At 37.7% G+C, this 15,103-nt stretch overlaps 1 non-coding gene across 1 annotated transcript; it reads right to left on the bottom strand.

The window, feature by feature from the left end:
* Positions 1–11,603: 11,603 nt before the first annotated feature.
* LOC134760874 (U6 spliceosomal RNA) lies at positions 11,604–11,707 on the bottom strand. The gene has a single exon (XR_010138911.1). It is a non-coding gene; the product is annotated as a U6 spliceosomal RNA (small nuclear RNA).
* Between the last annotated feature and the right edge of the window lie 3,396 nt (positions 11,708–15,103).

Here is a 15,103-nt window from a genome sequence, read left to right as displayed (position 1 = left end):
TGATTTTAACAAATCCTATTAGATTTGTATCAATTAGTTACATGTTCTAGTCATAGTCTTTTGTGAATCATTGCATTTTTGTTTAAAATGATGGCCGATTTTGAGCCTTTGTATAGGTACATTCCTGTTTTTGTGACAAAAGAAAAACTTTAAAATTGTCCCAAGAAGAAAAATAATGGCTATCAGAAGTATGTTTTGTTTTAGTGTGAGTTACCATTACTGTATTTGTTAATTGTAAAGGTAGACATTTAGCATTCAGTGCAGTTTTCAATAAAATGTAATTAGAAAAAACTGCTTAATGAACAAAAACAGAACTTAGACAACAAAAGAATATTAGAAGAAGTGACACATGAAGAAAATGAGATTATTAATAAAAAGATTTTTAAAAACCAACAAAAATTGTGAATCTAAAGAACACAATAACTATATTAAAAATTTAATCAACAGTCACAAAAGCAGACTTAATAAAGCAGAAAAAAATGCAATTGATGACATTGTACTTATAAATACTGAGGCATGAAAACATTTTTTAAACAGAATAGAGAAAAAAAGATGAAATATGAGACTTACTGAGCACCATCAACTGGACCATTGTATTTATAAAAGGAGTCTTAGAAAAACAATATAGGAAAAAAGTAATAAAGAGGTTATTGTAAAATGTAGCTGAGAACTCCCCAGATGACAAGGTAATTAAACAAGAAGAAATACTGCCAAACAAAAACCTTCAACTGGAATAATTTCACTTCAGAAATAATAAAAAAAAAACTAAGCCTTTCCAAAATAAATAAAAGTTGAGTGTGTTATTAACCGCTAGAACAGTCCTAAAGGAAATGTAAATGAAAGTCTATCATGTCCAAAAATGAAATGTTGCTGCACATCATAAAAGCATATGAAAATAGAAACCTCTCTATTAAATGTACATATAAAAACAGACATAGAAATCTCTACTGTCATAATGATGGTGCACAATACTTTCAAAATATTGCTATGGAGTTTAAAAAATGAAGCATAAATTTGCATAAATGAGTGTTCATAGATACTCAATAAGAAAATATCATATGTGATATTAATAACAAAGTGGGGGTATAAAGAGGTACAGCTTTGCATTCCATTGAAATATAGTTGTTATATATTGTCATAACTTTAAGATGTTTTATTAAGTCTTCATTTCTCAAGATGATTACAAAAAACCTGTAGAAGGTATGCAAAAGCAAATGAGAAATTGAATCATGTCACTACAAAATCAACAAAAATAAAGCAGTAAGAGAAAAAATGATAAAGAACACATCTACAAGAAACACAGAAGACAATTACAAATAATAGTAGTAACTTCATTAACTGCAATAATTACTTCAAATATAAAAAGTTAAATACCTTAAAGAAAATGAATAAAATGATTTAATGGATTAAGAACAAAGAAGATCCAGCAATGTGCTGTCTACAAGAGTCACTTTAGCTCTAAGGACTCAAATAAGTTGAAAGTAACAGTTTAAAGAAAATATATTTTATGGAAAGAGGAGCTACAATTGGAGATGCATGGTCATAATTGTATTAAACAAAATACATTTTAAGTCAAAAATGTTAACAAGAGACAGATTGGCATTATGTAATGGTGAGATGGATTAACTTGCAAGGAATTTATAACAATAATTTATAAATCATATATATATAATTTGAAAAATCTGCAAAAATATACCACTGGGATTTTGATAAAAATTACATTAAATTTTTATATTACTATAAATCTATAAATAGCACTGACATGTTTCTTTCTTTTTTTTTTTTCTGAGACAGAGTTTCTGTCTCCCAGGCTGGATGGCAGTGGCACAATCTCGTGATCAGCTCACTGCAACCTCCTCCTCCCAGGTTCAACTGATTCTTGTGTTTCAAATATGTAAAACAAATATTGACAGAAGTGAAGCAAGAAATATATAGCAACACAACAATTGTGGACTTCAAGACTCCACTTTCAATCATGACTAGAATAGTCAGATATAATACCAGTAAGAAAGCAAAACCTGAACATTATAGACCTAACCAGCATTTACAGAACTTTGCAATCGAAAGCAGCAACATATGAAGTATTCTCAATCAATCACACATGGTACATTCTGTTAGGGTACCTGTCTTGTTAAATTTAAGAAAACTGAAGTCATACAATGTAAATGAAACTAGAAATCAAAAGCAAGAAAAAGAGGCAAATATGTAAATAAGAGGAAATTAAGCAAAATCTTACATATAGCCTTGCTCCAGTGTCAGGTGATTTAATATTGTTAAAATGTCAATGCCAGCGCAGTGGCTCACGCCCGTAGTCCTAGGACTTTGAGAGGCCAAAGTGGGTGGATCACTTGAGGTCAGAAGTTTGAGACTAGCCTGGCCAACATGGCAAAACCCCATCTTTACTAAAAATACAAAAGTTAGCTAGACGTGATGGTTCATGACTGTAATCCCAGCTACTCGGGTGGCTGAGACTGGAGAACTGCTTGAACCTGGGAAGCGGAGCTTGTAGTGAGCACAGCTCACATCACTGCCCTTCAGCCTGAGTGACTGATTAAAACTCCCACTCCGAAAAGAAAAAAAAAGTTGTCAGTACTAGTCATGATGATATAAAAATATAATGTAATTTTTATCAAAATCCCAATGGTATGTTATTATGCAGAATTTTTGTTTATAATTCTAAAAGTTGTTTAGGAACTATGACTAGCCAAACACCCTTTAAAAAGAACAAAGAGACATTACACTTTCTGATTTAAAGTCATGATACAAAGCTACAAAAATAAAAACAATATGGTATTGCCACAAAAACAGATACATAGATGATGAAACAGAATAACAGACATCCCAGAAATAAACCCTTACAAACATGATAAAATAATCTTCCATAAGCTTTCCATGACCATACAATAGAAAAATAAGAATCTCTTTAACAAAGAATTTTCAAAGTTGAATATTTACAGAGAAAAAAATTAAGTTGAATGCTTCCTTTGTACCATATATAAAAAGAAAAGTTTTTTTAATGGATTCAATATTTAAACATAAAAACTAATAAAATTCTTAGAAGTAAACATAGGGGAAAACTTTATGACATAAATCTTAAAACTCTTTGCCTAAGTATGACATCAAATGCATAAGCAACAAGGAAAAGAACAACAAAAAAAGGGGGACAATATTAAGCTTCAACTATTCTACATATCAAAGAAAACATTTAGTGGCATACAAATGTCACTTAATAAGTGGATGAAAGCGGGGCATGGTGGCTCGTGTCTATAATTCTAGATCTCTAGGAGGTCAAGGCGGAACGATCACTTGAGCCCAAAATTTGAGACTAGTCATGAAAACATAGCAAGACCCTATTTTGTATAGGGTTATATACGTGCATACATACATACGTACATACATGTAATAAAAAAGAGTAAAAATATTTTCTAATCACATATTTGGTAGGTGTTAATTTTCAAAATATATAAACTCCTAAAACTCAACAACAACAAAAAGTTAATAATTTGATTTAGAATGGCAAATGTTTGAAATGACATTTCTCCAAAGAAGACATGCAAATGGCTAGGCATTTAAAAGGATACTCGACATTACTCTACTAGAAAAATGCAAAGCAAAGTCACAATAATCTATCACCTCAAACCTATTTTTAAAACAGTAAGAAACCTCTTCAAAAAATTTAAAATGAGATTATTATATAATCTAGCAACCCCCTTCTACGTATGTATTTAAAATATGCAACACATGATCTGGAAGAGATATTTGCACACCCAAATTTATTACAGCATTATTAACACAAGACAAAAGGCAGAAACAACCCAGATGTCCCTTGACCAATGAACAGATTAATAACAAGTGGCATATACACAAAGTGGAATATTATTCAGTCTTTAAAAAGTCACATTCTATGATAATTCATGAGAATATCATGTTAATTGAAATAAGCCAGGAACAAAGTGACAGTGTATGATTCCATTCATAATCAGATATCTTAAGTAGACAAACTCACAGGAACAAAAATTAGAATGGTGTTTGTCAAAGGGCTGAAGAGACAGCAAAATGGGCAACTGTCTTAAAAGGCATTTAATTTTAGTTTTGCAAGACATAGAAGTTCTACAGATCTTTTGCATAACTATGTGAATGCACTTAACACTAATGAAATATGCACTTAAAAAGAATTAAGATGGTAAATTTTGCATTATGTGTTTTTACCACAATTACAATTTTTAAAAGAAAAAATATAAATCTTTCCAAAAATTAAATTTTGTTCACAAAATATTTTCTCTAACACAAAGGAAGTATAGATTTATAATTAAACACTTGGTGAAATTAAGACTATTTCAATGACTACTCATCTACACAAGATAAGACAACCATTGAAAATCAGCCAAAAAACATAGAAGATAAGCCATAAGCAAAGTTGGGGACATATTTATAGAGACAAACAAACACATATATAATTTAATTTTGAAAACATATGACCGATTTATATTTTAATTAAACCCAACATTAGTTTCCTGAGAGAAATTTGGTTTTCAATTTGGGCAAATGAAGACCTTTCATGGGTTAAATGGATTCTTTCTTCTCTGTTTCTTGATATGGACCTGTGCTGGGGATTGGTCAGCTGTTCAAGTGCAATGCACTCAGTTTTGTTTCTGTGCCAGGATTAAACCTACGATATTTCACATTTCATATACAAACCCCGATGAAGTGTTTCTAGGAGATGGCTGCCCCATAATCTAAGTTTTGCCAAATGTTTACTATGAGTTTCACCATCATCCTGTTAAATGTGGTATTGTAACTAAAACTCTTCAGGAAATTCTGCTTAAAACTAATATCACGTATATCTCAAGAAACTCTTCCTGATTTGAAATGCCTCTGTCATGTGTTGTCTGCAATCATCATCCTCTTTTAAAGAAAGTAGAAAGGACAGATGAGGAAACTGATAGTGTTACTGACTGGGAGATAGAGGTGAGGATACATATTGCGCATGAAACACAGAAGTTATTTCTACAACACAATCTTGTAAGTATCTGACTGCTACGCTCCCTTGTGTATCAAATGATGTACCTTTATTGCAAGAGAAAAAACTGCGCTGTTCACCTTGACATTGAGAGGAAATTTGGAATCTCTGCCATGATTTCTTAGGACTGAGGATTTAATGTGCTATTTTGTGGAACACTTAGAAGCAGGAATGGGATTGAATGATCTTAACTATCATCCATCTGAAAAACCTAACTTGCGAGTTTAAATAAAATGGCATGCTGCCTTCCACTATTCCCTTTTTAAAGCAGGAGCTGCCCCTGCTTTTAACTTTATGAAGTTGAATCTATGAAGAGTTTGTACTATTAATTTTTTTTAATCCACATTGACTTCAAGTGTACAGGCAGAGTTGGAAATTATAACATCCAAAATTATAATACGTAGGTAAAACCCAAAACAAATCAACTGCTGCCCTGGAACCTATTCTAAATAACTGAGACACTAATACGGAATTGTAAAGAAAAATAAGAAAAATATTTCCTCATAAAATCTTGTGTGCGAACTTTATTTTTTTTTTATACAGAGTCTCGCTCAGTCAGCCAGGCTGAAGTGCAATGGCGTGATGTTGGCTCATTTCAACCTCCGCCTCCCGGGTTCAAGCCATTCGCCTGCCTCAGCCTTCACTGAGATTACAGGCGCCTGCCACCACACCCAGCTACCTTGTATGCAAACTTGATGTATCATTTATAAAAATATTTTTTTAGATAACTACAGTATTCTAATGTGACTGTGCATTCGTGAAGTTCAGGTATCTTGAATCACTGGCGTGTAGTGTATGACAGTAATATTTTATGGAAAATACACTATGACCATTAATAAAAGGCTCTAATAAGAGAATTTTAATGCATAAGAATTGAAAAGACACCATAAATAATTTCCATTATATTTTTAATATAGAATAGCATCAGCTATTCTTACACAGAATAAAAAGGCTGGGTAAGTTGTTGTTGCTCATACCTGTAATCCCAGCACTTTGGGAGGCCGAGGTAGCAGATTGCTTAAGCCCAAGAGTTCATGACAAGCCTGAGCAGCATACAGAGTTCCTGTCTCTATAAATAATAATAATAAATACCCAAGCGTGCTAATACACATTTGTGGTCCCAGCTATTCAGGAGGCTGAGACAGGAGAATTGCCTGAGCCTGAGTAGTCAAGGCTAGGGTGAGCTGTGATTGTGCCACTGCATTCCAGCCTGGGTGACACAGTGAGACCCTGTTTAAAAAAACAAAACTAAACTAACAATTAGCCTGGTGTAGTGGCATGCACCTGTACTCCCAGCTACTTCAGAAGCTGAAGTTAGAGAATCATTTGAGCCTGAGAGTTTGAGTCTGCAGTGAGCCATAATTGAGCTACTGTCTGGGTGACAGATTAAGGCCTTGTCATAGATAGATGGATAGATAGATAGATAGATACATACATACATACATACATACATACATACATACATACATACATAGATGATAGGTAGATAGATAAAATATAGCTAGAGAAAGAGTAAATTATAAAACCAATGTAGTATGATGTAATTTTTAAAATAAAGTTTTTGTGTATCATTTAGAAAGTTATAGAACAGGCCGGGCTCGGTGTCTCACTCCTGTAATCCTAGCACTCTGGGAGGCTGAGGTGGGCAGATCACGAAGTCAGGAGATTGAGATCATCCTGGATAACACGGCGAAACCCTGTCTCTACTAAAAGTACAAAAAAATGGCCAGGCGTGGTGCGGGTGCCTGTAGTCCCAGCTACTCAGAAGGCTGAGGCAGGAGAATTGCCTGAACCCGGGAGGCGGAGGTTGCAGTGAGCCGAGATCACGCCACTGCACTCCAGCCTGAGCAGCAGAGCGAGAATCCCTCTCAAAGAAAAAAAAAAAAAGTAATTTATAGAACATAGCCAGAAAAATAAAAAACAACCTCTTAACAGTTTTTTCAGAGGAAAAAAAAGTGAGTTTGAAGGGAAGGGAATAAAGGGGAGATTTTCAGTTTATTATGTTTTTATGTTTTGAGACAGGGTCTCACTTTGTTGCCCAGATGGAAGCACAGTGGCATGATTACAGCTCACTGCAAACTTGGCCTTGCAGGCTCAAACAATCCTCCCACCTCAGCCTCCCTAGTAGCTGGGAATACAGGTGTACCTCACCACAGCTGGATGATTTTTGTATTTTTTGTAGAGAAAGGGTTTTACCGTGTTGCCCAGACTGGTCTTGAGCTTCTGGGCTCAAAAAATCTACCTGCCTTGGGCTCTCAAAGTGCTTGGATTGAGCCAATGGGCCAGCCGAGGCTTTTTGTTTTGTTTTGTTTTTGAGATGGAGTCTCACTCTGTTGCCCAGGCTAGAGTGCAGTGGCATGGTCTCGGCTCACTGCAACCTCTACCTCCTGGGTTCAAGCGATTCTCCTGGCTCAGCCTCCTGGGTAGCTGGGATAACAGGCACCCGCCACCACGCCCAGCTAATTTTTGTATTTTTTAGTAGAGATGGGGTTTAACCATGTTGGCCAGGATGGTCTCAAATTCCTGACCTTATGATCCACCCACCTCGGCCTCACAAAGTGCTGGAATTACAGGCATGAGCCACCGCTCCTGGCCACCAGCCAAGACTTTTACTTTATAAAGATATTTATGGTGTGTTCCTTTCTTTTTACAATATGTATTGCATTTATAATTGGAGATACAAAAAAAGGCGATTGTTATTGTTTGGCAGCAAGGCAGTAGTATTATCTTCATCAATATTTGCACTTCATTAGCAGGAACCTGTAAGAGAAAGCCCAGACAAAACGTTAAGGCAAATAAATTATGCTTGTAAAAAGTGAGAGGATTATCTTTTTATCATAACCAATATTCCAGGTGAGGACTGGTCAGGATCCACCACTGCTCCATCTCACTCGGTAACTCTCACACCTGCCAGGGTGAGAAGGAGCAGAGACAGGAACAATTGCCAGCGGGTTTTCTTTCCCACTAAGGATGTATTTGGCAAGTTTCCTATCATCAAGGAGAAGATGGACTGAGAATAAAACATGTGCCCTTGCAGATGCTAGCAGAGAGGTACAAAATAGAAAAGGAGGTAAACCCACACACTGTGGAGGCAGAGATCCAACTTAACATTCAAAATGCACCAGAAAGTTGTGTAAAGTTAAGAAAATTACTCAAAATCTTGGAACATTAGTTTCCTCACCTGTAAAATGGGGATCACGTGCCTACTTCATTAGTTGTTTTGACAGTTAAATTCACAAAGATATTTAAAACTGTCTGCTATGGCAAATGTTCACACTAAGAAAGTAGTATCAAACTTCAAAATATGGGAAAGGTATTTTCAATAATGTCATTGAGGCCGCCCAGCTTCATAATCAATCCCAGCAGCATTAGACTGAGGAGATCTACAGGTAACTATACTTCTTCAACAAATTCCATCGGAAAGGAAGAGCGTGGAGTCTGACAACATGACACAAATGTGACCAGTGTACAGTGACTTAGGTAGTGGGGGTGGAATCCCTGCATAGTCTCTGAATTGCAGTTACACAGTGAGTTCCCAGGAAACTAATGGAATAGAAAAGGCAATACAGAAGATACCACCACAATTGCGGTGAGCATAGCAGGTTCACAACCACAAATCTAAGCAGGAGACTCACATCCCAAGGAGCACCTAGATCTGTGAACAGCAGCTGTGGTGGCATCACGTTCAACATTCTGAGACCACCGCTGTGGGCAGTGTCTTTGCAGGCACACTCAGCAGCAGTGTATCTGAACACAGATCCCAAGGCTCTTCTCTTCATTATTTATTAAGATGACAGATGATGGATACCCTCATGTTACAACATCCCCACTAATGCTGTGGACAAGTGAATTCAGAAACCCCCACCTAAATACACAGTAAATAGTAGGATGAGAATGCTGCAGGATAGGGTAGGAATGCGGGCACTCGACCGCACAGTCTATTTAAAATAAGAGAACTGCCCTAGTATTGTGCTGTGGTCTCCCTATATATAGTTCTTTATTTTTCCAATTTCATAAATGCCATACAGCTTTTCTTCCTTTCTTTACAAATGTGCTGATGAACCCATGTGTAATTAATCCTGAAGGGGCTAATTCTTCATAAAGTACAGTAACATGATTCAATTGCTATGATGAGGTTTTTCAGGTTTTTTTATAGTGTCCCATACTCACGAATCACAAATGAAAATTATAAGAACATGTAATATGAACAAAGTATTCTTTTCACATAGAGTAATACCCAGGTTTGTACAGATTAGATGCATCATGAAAGCTGGTACCATCTGGGAATCCAAGGAACCATCCTGAGGACATAAGGAACTTAGGGCCATCGATTATTAAGAGGTTACCTGCAAGTAGAAGTTCTTCTGGGTTTCCATTGTCCAGACAGGAAAATTCAACGGATAAGCCCCAGCATATTGAGATACATCCCTAACGGCTATGGGTGATTAACTTTCCATCCAAAGCAGAGATGTAAAACATGATAGACTTCAAATGCTGCCCAAGTGCTCCGTACCTTGAAAGCCATTCCCACAAAGCTGGAGCACCACCTGTTCCTGAGGGATCAGGTCACCAACTGTGTTTTTGAGACACTCGACAGTCAGGACTCAGTTGAGACGAGGCTGGTGATTTCAAGTGTAAAATATCTAAACCATCATCTTTAGGTAGATTCTTATGCCTGGGAATTGTGGTTTTCTCCTCTGCTGTTAGCAGATCCTGGGTAACCCAATAAATCTCTCTCACACGTCAACTTCTATATCACAAGAAAGGCGCTGTAGTGGGTGACATTTTCACGAAGGAGCCACGCCCGCATCACCCCTTGAAAGCTCTGAAGTTGTGCGCGGGCGGCCACGCAGCAGATGGATGTCTCAGTTCCCATAGAGTTTAGCACATTAGGCGGCTCCCTGGGCTGGAAGAGGCGCGATGCTCTGGAAAAACCCCCCGGGTGTGGATGGGAGAGGACACCGAGATGTGCAGCGGGCTGTGCAGTGAGGACCAGACCCCTCCGATTTGAGCAAGGAAGGTGCACTTCGCAGCGTCACACCGTCCTCACCGCCCAGCCCAGACCTGCCGCTCAAGTCCTTCTCCCGACTCACTTGGCGAGGGTGTGGCACACAATTAGCGTGTGACATCGCTTAGGAAGGGGCGAAGTCCACACCGCCCTGTCCCTCCCTCCAGGGCTGCGCACCACGAGGGGGGACTACAATGCTGGGATTGTAGTCCGCAGGTCGGCGGCCAATGGGCTGGAAACTGTTAAGAAATCATAACTCCCAGCAGGCCTAGCTAGGGATGCGCCTCCCTATCCTTCGCTTCCATACTACATACCACCCCCAAACCCGGCGCATGCGGGGATTGTAGTCTGTTAGCCCCGCGACCAATGGGCTGGAAATAGTTAAAGGACTATGACTCCCAGGATGCCTTGCGAGGTACCCACCGTCCGATCCTTCCTCTATGGCTGCGCACCGCTCCCAAGCCCAAATCATGCTGGGATTGTAGTCAGGTAGCCGTGCGACCAATGGACTGGAAACCGTTAAGAGGCCATAACTCCCAGCATGCCTGGCTAAGGACGCACCTCCCTATCTTTCCCTTCAGTGCTGCACACCGCCCCGAAGCCCGGTACCTGCTGGAATTGTAATCGGCTGTCTGAGAGCCAATCGCTGGAAACCGTTAAGAGACCATAACTCCCAGCATCCCTGGCCAGGGGAGGTGCCTCTCTATCCTTCCCTGCAGCGTTACACACTGCCCCCATCCCGGTGCATGCTGGGATTGTAGTCCAGTAAGTAGCCCTGCAACCAACAGTGCAAACCCACTGTTAGTATACAGGCAAAAGACAAGCTTAGAGTTGTTTGCCAAGTGTTTGCAGCAGCATAATTTGTAATATCTCCAAATTGAAAATAGCCTAAATATCCGTCAATAGTAGATGACTGATAATAAACAAATTGTGGCATATTCCTAAAATATAACACTAAATGGCAATGAAAATTAACTCACTAGGGCTACCTATAATAAGAATGAATCTCACAAAACTTTATTAAAATAAAGAGTCCTAACACAGATATAGATTTTATGATTTCATTTTATAAAAGTTAGCAAAACTGATCTATGTGGATAGGGGTCAAGATAATTGTTAATATGGAGGATGAAGGTTAGAGATAATAACTGAGCGAGGACATCAGAGCAACTTCCAATGTCCTAGTAATATTCTATTTCTTAATCTAGGTGGATATGGGAAAAGCTAGAAATGAATTTTTATTAATAATCCCTATATTTCACTCCTCTCTCTAACTGAGCCCTTTGTCAAATGACTTTAGAGTTTCTCTGATAAAGGCGGAATATATCTCCCTATATGACTTGCTTTGGTTAGTAGAATGAGGCAGAAGTGAAGGTATGTCTTTCAAAGCCTAGGCTTCAAAGGCTCTCATACTTTTTTAAAAAATATTTCATTTAAAATTTTTGTGGGTACATAATAGATGTTTAAATAACTCTTTAGGTCCATGAGATATGTTGATAGAGGCAGGCAATGTATAATAATCACATCATGCGAAATGGGGTGTCCATCTCCTTAAGTATTTATCCTTTGTGTTACAAAAATCTGCAATGCTTCACAAATTTGTGTGTCATCCTTGTGCAGCGGTTATGCTAATCCCCATATCGTTTCAATTTTTGTGTATGTGCTGCTGAAGTAAGCACCATAATGCATTTCTATTTGCTTTTTAGCATTTCTGCAATCACTATGAGTAGAACATGTCTGTGTTAGCCACCCAAAAGGAGGATGGTTGGGCGTAGAACAGAGATATACCAGGTGTCTTACTTTGGTTGTGTCATTATAACAAAATATTTTAGACTAGGTAATTTATAGAGCACAGAAATGAATTTTTCATGGAGACTGGAACCCAAGATCAATGCACCAGCAGGTTCAGATCTATTAAGCCTAATCTCTGCTTCCAAGTTGGTGCTTTGTTGCTGCATCCTCTGAAGAAGAGGAAGGCTGTGTCCCCACCAAGTAGAAAAGGTGGAAGGGATGGAAGGATGAGAGAGAGGCAAACTCCCTCCACTGAGTCCTTTCATAATGACATTAATCCATCCATGAGGGCAGAACCCTCATGACCTGAATACCTCCCCAAAAACCCATCCTCCCAACACTTGCATTGGGGATTATGTTTCTAACAGATGAAGTTTGGGGATACATTCAGACCATAACACCAGGTAAGCTGCCCCAGCCAAATGCAGCCTATAGTGAGCCCCTGTTGGTATTTGCAAATGCACAAGCAGCTAAACTGCAAACATAAGAGTAATGCCAGACATGTGAGTTCTGCTCTTGGTTGGATTTGGAAGGTTTTGTTTAGATGGAAAAGTTCTGTTTCATGTGTTTTTCACTCTCTTCCACAAGCTAATAGGCTAGACCAGGTGTGTCTTTCTCATGATGATGGCATCAGCTCATGTAGAACAGCATTTTACACAAAGTCTCTTGGATTCTTGACTTGGAACTAGCTCTCCATAAGTTCTGCTTTATTCCATTGGTCAAAGCAAGTTAGTTAGATGACCAAACCTCAAATCATGGGGCAGAGAAATGTCCCCTTTTGTGGAAGAAAATGCAAAATCTCAAGGCAATAGCTTTAGTCAGAGGAATTGTAAAGTATTCGAGCCATTAACACAATCTGTGACTCCTAGGAGGATGTCACACAGTAAATAAGTAATTACAGCATAATTCATTATTTAAAATTGTATTAAGTATTATGAAGAAAAAATACTGCATGGTAAGCCCTACATGGAAAACAATACAAAAAACAAATATATTGTTAAGCATCTCTATTTCAAGATTGCAATCCTGGATAATTATAATATTGACTATCATGTTTCCATAGTAAGAGGTATTTAATAATGCACATGATGTCTAGTCTGTATTTTGTTAAATGCTTAAAATTGACATTAAGAAACAAAACTAATAATATCCTGGTTATGTAAAAATCTGATTATTTCTCTCTTTAATTTTGAGAGCTAAGCAAGCCAGGCTATTTCCTTCTATCTCCGATGATTTTGCACAAAACTTTTACACATTCAGGATTACATACTGTGTGGTTTTACATCTTTAGGTTTGAGAAACACACATATTGCTTAGAGATTATGAGGGAGTGAGGTAGGGAATTATTACAGAAAAAAAATTGTCCTAAGTGTGTTACATTTGCAGAGAAAAAAAAATTGCATCACCATTTATACTTTCTTGGATATCTTGTTCAGGACGCTTCTCATTATTCTGCTGTCTGCCCCCTGACTCACTACTCTGCAGGAGGAGGAAGGAGTATCTAATTTGTCCACATAATCAGTTAGTGTCCCAAAAGCTCTCTTTTCGCCCTTGACTGCCTTCAAGCAGAGTAAATTCTTCTCTCTTTCCTCTTCTAGTGTAATTAACATTTTGGGATCTATCCTCTCTTACAATGGGGTGGAAAGATGAGGAAGAAGCCGCAGTTTTGAAATTTTATCTGCCTCTAGGTAGGCAAACTCAAATAAGAGTGGGATAAGCAAAATATCCCTGCTGTATATTTCAATCTAGTTTTACCAATAATGTATACTCAGATTTTGATTTGGCTTCTTCTGTCTGCTCTTAGTTGATTGGATTTAAGACGGCTGCAAATTCTTTGACATTTCTTCCATTGAGAGTGGGGTCTATATCCCCTGCCCTATAAATTCAATGAGGAAGTGATGCTATATAACTTCCAAGGCTGGGACATAAAATTTCCATGCAGCTTTTACCTTGCTGTCCCAGAACAATCACTTTCCAGATGCTTCCTCTTTGGTATCTCAGAATCCAGCTGCCATGCTAAGAGAAACCTAAACCACCTTAGGGAGGCCCTGTGAGGGTATCTGGCTTACAGTCCCAGCTGAGGCAGATTAAGTCAGGCACCAGACAAGGAAGTGAAAGAGGCTCCAAAATCATACACCAGAGACCAGCCATTTTTGTTGGACACTGTCTGAATTACTGATCCACAGGAGCAATGAACACAATCAAATGGTGGGGTTTTTTTTAGGCCACCAAATTAGGGTGCATTTGTTATATAGCGATAATGACTGGTACATTCGAGAAAAGAGTGTGGATGAGGGAAAACCATACATCCATGCAACAGATGAATCATACAAAGGAAAAGGACAATTCTTGAGAAAGAGAACTCTCAGAAATGTCAAACTCTTTCAGTTCTTCAAGCCTCATCAGAATCTAACTGGCCAGAATCAGTTGTTTCCTATTAAGCCCCTAATATTCAAAGCCAACTATTAATGCAAGTCTGAAATGGCTTTAGGAATGTGATTTTAGAATCACCGAGGCCAAATAGTAATCACTAGAAACACAAGTATCACCCACCTGGTCAGCTCTATGTCTGCATCCTGGAATGATGGGAATATATACGTATGCATCCCTAATTACAGAAAATGTAAAAATAGTTGTGTGTGTGTGTGTGTGTGTCTGTGTGTACTTCCTTAGAGAAAAAGACAAATGACAAGAAAATAAATTTATATTAGAATTTGAGTTTAGTCATAATATAAACTCATCTTCAGATATTCTTTAGATACACACACACACACACACACACACACACACATATACACACACACACATACATATCTCCTGGATTTGGAGCAAACCTTCACCACCTCTTCTACTGTCTACATTTATATCTATATTTCTAACTATGAAATTACTATTTATTTGAATTGAAGATCCCGAGATAATTGAATATTTATTTTCTCTACTACATGTCATCAAGTATGTTAGGAATTTAAAATTTCAGTAATAAGGATGAGACAAACAAACAAAAACCTTTAAAATAATTTAATAGCTGAGGTCATCAAAACTGTACTATTCCCAGAATTTAATGATCTGCGTTTTTTTTTTTTTTTTTTTTTTTGTCCCTCTTTCAATACTGCAGAATGGTTACAAAATTTATTTTGGAATTTTAGTATATAATTTATGCCATTTTAGTGCCTAATTTACATTCTTGGGAGGAAAAAAATTAGTTTAACTTTGTATTGATTATTTACACTCAGTTTCAAATTACAGATACTCACAGGCACTAGCTTAAGGCTAGAATATCT

This window comes from Pongo abelii, chromosome 22 (genome assembly GCF_028885655.2).
Source record: "Pongo abelii isolate AG06213 chromosome 22, NHGRI_mPonAbe1-v2.0_pri, whole genome shotgun sequence".
NCBI classification, from domain to species: Eukaryota; Metazoa; Chordata; class Mammalia; order Primates; family Hominidae; genus Pongo; species Pongo abelii.
Note: the sequence above shows the minus strand (reverse complement) of the source record. Positions and strands in the feature narration are given on the sequence as shown.